Here is a 3,591-nt window from a genome sequence, read left to right on the forward strand (position 1 = left end):
AGACTTTTTTTTTCGTTTGGGATAACATAAGTGTTGTTTTATTTAGCATAACTTAATAGTTTTTATTCGGTAGGAAGACTTTTATTTTTAAAAACATTTTATTCAGCATAACTAATATTTTTTATACTGTAGTAAGACTATTATTTTTAAAAGCTTTTTAATCAGCATAACTAAGTTTTTATTCGGTAATAAGACTTATTTTTTAAAGCTTTTTATTCAGCATAACTAATAGTTTTTATTCGGTAATAAGACTTATTTTTAAAAGCTTTTTATTCAGCATAACTAATAGTTTTTATTCGGTAATAAGACTTATTTTTAAAAGCTTTTTATTCAACATAACTAATAGTTTTTATTCGGTAGTAAGACTTTTATTTTCGAAAGCTTTTTATTCAACATAACAGTTTTTATTCGGTAGTAAGACTTTTATTTTTAAAAGCTCTTTATTCAACATAACAGTTTTTATTCGGTAGTAAGACTTTTATTTTTAAAAACATTTTATTCAGCATAACTAATATTTTTTATACTGTAGTAAGACTATTATTTTTAAAAGCTTTTTAATCAGCATAACTAAGTTTTTATTCGGTAATAAGACTTATTTTTAAAAGCTTTTTATTCAACATAACTAATAGTTTTTATTCGGTAATAAGACTTATTTTTAAAAGCTTTTTATTCAGCATAACTAATAGTTTTTATTCGGTGATAAGACTTATTTTTAAAAGCTTTTTATTCAGCATAACTAATAGTTTTTATTCGGTGATAAGACTTATTTTTAAAAGCTTTTTATTCAGCATAACTAATAGTTTTTATTCGGTAATAAGACTTATTTTTAAAAGCTTTTTATTCAGCATAACTAATAGTTTTTATTCGGTGATGAGGCTTATTTTTAAAAGCTTTTTATTCAGCATAACTAATGGTTTTTATTCGGTAATAAGACTTATTTTTAAAAGCTTTTTATTCAGCATAACTAATAGTTTTTATTCGGTGATAAGACTTATTTCTAAAAGCTTTTTATTCAACATAACTAATAGTTTTTATTCGGTAATAAGACTTATTTTTAAAAGCTTTTTATTCAGCATAACTAATAGTTTTTATTCGGTAATAAGACTTATTTTTAAAAGCTTTTTATTCAGCATAACTAATAGTTTTTATTCGGTAATAAGACTTATTTTTAAAAGCTTTTTATTCAACATAACTAATAGTTTTTATTCGGTAGTAAGACTTCTATTTTCGAAAGCTTTTTATTCAACATAACAGTTTTTATTCGGTAGTAAGACTTTTATTTTTAAAAGCTCTTTATTCAACATAACAGTTTTTATTCGGTAGTAAGACTTTTATTTTTAAAAGCTTTTTATTCAACATAACAGTTTTTATTCGGTAGTAAGACTTTTATTTTCGAAAGCTCTTTATTCAACATAACATTTTTTATTCGGTAGTAAGACTTATTTTTAAAAGCTTTTTATTCAACATAACAGTTTTTATTTGGTAGTAAGACTTTTATTTTTAAAATCTTTTTATTCAGCATAACTAGCCTAATAGTTTTATTGGGTATTAAGTAATAAGAATTTAATGTTGAAAGATTTTGAATGCATTTCTGACAATTAAAATTTCATTTGCCAATAATTTATTGTCCACCAAAATATGAATATACATTCTTTTTATGAATGTTTATAAACTAGAACAACCTTGTTTTTGTTTTCACCAACATGATTGCATGTAAACATACATTGTTTTTTTATGTGTAAACATTTTATGTAATGCGTATACGCTAAAAATTATAAGAACGTAGATGCTAGAAGAGTTGGAAGACCTCGGCCTACATGGCTGAGGACTAATGAAGCGCGAAGTAGATGATGATGAAAGGAGAAGTATTGAACTAAAAGCTCAAGATAGACACGATTGGGGAAATCTAACCAAGGCCCTCTGCGTCAATAGGCGTAAGAGATGATGATGATGATATTTTGGACTATGAAGCTGGAAGTAGGAGATGCTGAATGGAGAAGTATTGAATTAAAAGCTCAAGATGGAGATGACTGACGAAATCTAAGCGAGGCTCTTTGCGTCGATAAGCGTAGGAGATGATGATGATGATGATATTTTGGACTATGAAGCTTGAAGTAGATGATGAATGGAGAAGTATTGAATTAAAAGCTCAAGATAGAGACGACTGGGGAAATCTAACCGAGGCCCTTTGCGTCAATGGGCGTAGGAGATGATGATGATGATATTTTGGACTATGAAGCTGGAAGTAGGAGATGCTGAATGGAGAAGTATTGAATTAAAAGCTCAAGATGGAGATGACTGACGAAATCTAAGCGAGGCTCTTTGCGTCGATAAGCGTAGGAGATGATGATGATGATGATATTTTGGACTATGAAGCTTGAAGTAGATGATGAATGAAGAAGTATTGAATTAAAAGCTCAAGATAGAGACGACTGGCGAAATCTAATCGAGGCCCTTTGCGTCAATGGGCGTAGGAGATGGTGATGATGATGATGATGAAACATTTTATGTAATATATGTAATGAATGTATGCGTATGCACTAAAGATTATAATGAACGTAGATGCTTGAAGAAAGAATAATACAGCAATTGAATAGATAATTTAATTTAGAAATCTTTCCTGTAAAATAGAGAAAGCCTACATATTTTGTCTCCTTTAGGCGAACGGAAGAGTTAATGAGACATTGTCTTTCATTATAGAGTTCTTGGTATTTCGCTCTTCTCATTAATGCGAGAAATGAAATTAAAGTAGATGAACGGGATAATTATTTTCGAAAAAGATACCTGTTAGTACATTTTGATATTGTGGAGATATCGATAAAATATTTAATATTATGGAATGAATAGAATATTTGATTATTTGGAGATGTATAAAGTATTTGATATTTTGGAGAGCTGAATAAAATATTGGATGTCTTGGAGAGATTAATAAAATATTTGATATTTTGGAGAGGTGAATAAAATATAGTGGTGTTTTGGAGAGATTAATAAAATATTTAGTATTTTGGAGGTATGAGTAAGATATTTTATATTAAGGAGAGATGAATAAAGCATTTGATATTTTTGAAAGGTGGATAAGATATTTGATATTTTGGAGAGAGAATAAAATATTTGATATTTTGAAGAGATGAATAAAATATTTGATAGTTTGGGGAGACAAATAAGATATTGGATGTCTTGATGAGATTAATAAAATGTTTTATATTTTGGAGATGTATATTAATCAAGACAGTTTAGCTACACTGTTTAAAATTTGTATTAAAAAACCGTAAAAGTTTGGCAACATTTATTCCAAGACTTTTTTTACCGTTTAAAAATTGGTTATATTGACGTCAAAAGAGTGATATTACGGTAATCAACCCGTAACAAACAATAACAAAGTAAGGTCAAATTACGGTCGCATGTATTTTACTGAAATATTAGTTTAGAGCAGTATATTTTTACGGACAATTTCCCATTGAAATTACGACTTTTCTAACAGTGTATATACAATAATTCCAGGTTTAGCTGTTATTAATATGCTGGTCCTTGTGAATTTTAGAGTAAAACAAATTATTTGAGAATGATTGAGGCATTTAAGATACAAAAGGT

The sequence above is a fragment of the Palaemon carinicauda genome, chromosome 18, assembly GCF_036898095.1.
Source record: "Palaemon carinicauda isolate YSFRI2023 chromosome 18, ASM3689809v2, whole genome shotgun sequence".
Taxonomy (NCBI): Eukaryota; Metazoa; Arthropoda; class Malacostraca; order Decapoda; family Palaemonidae; genus Palaemon; species Palaemon carinicauda.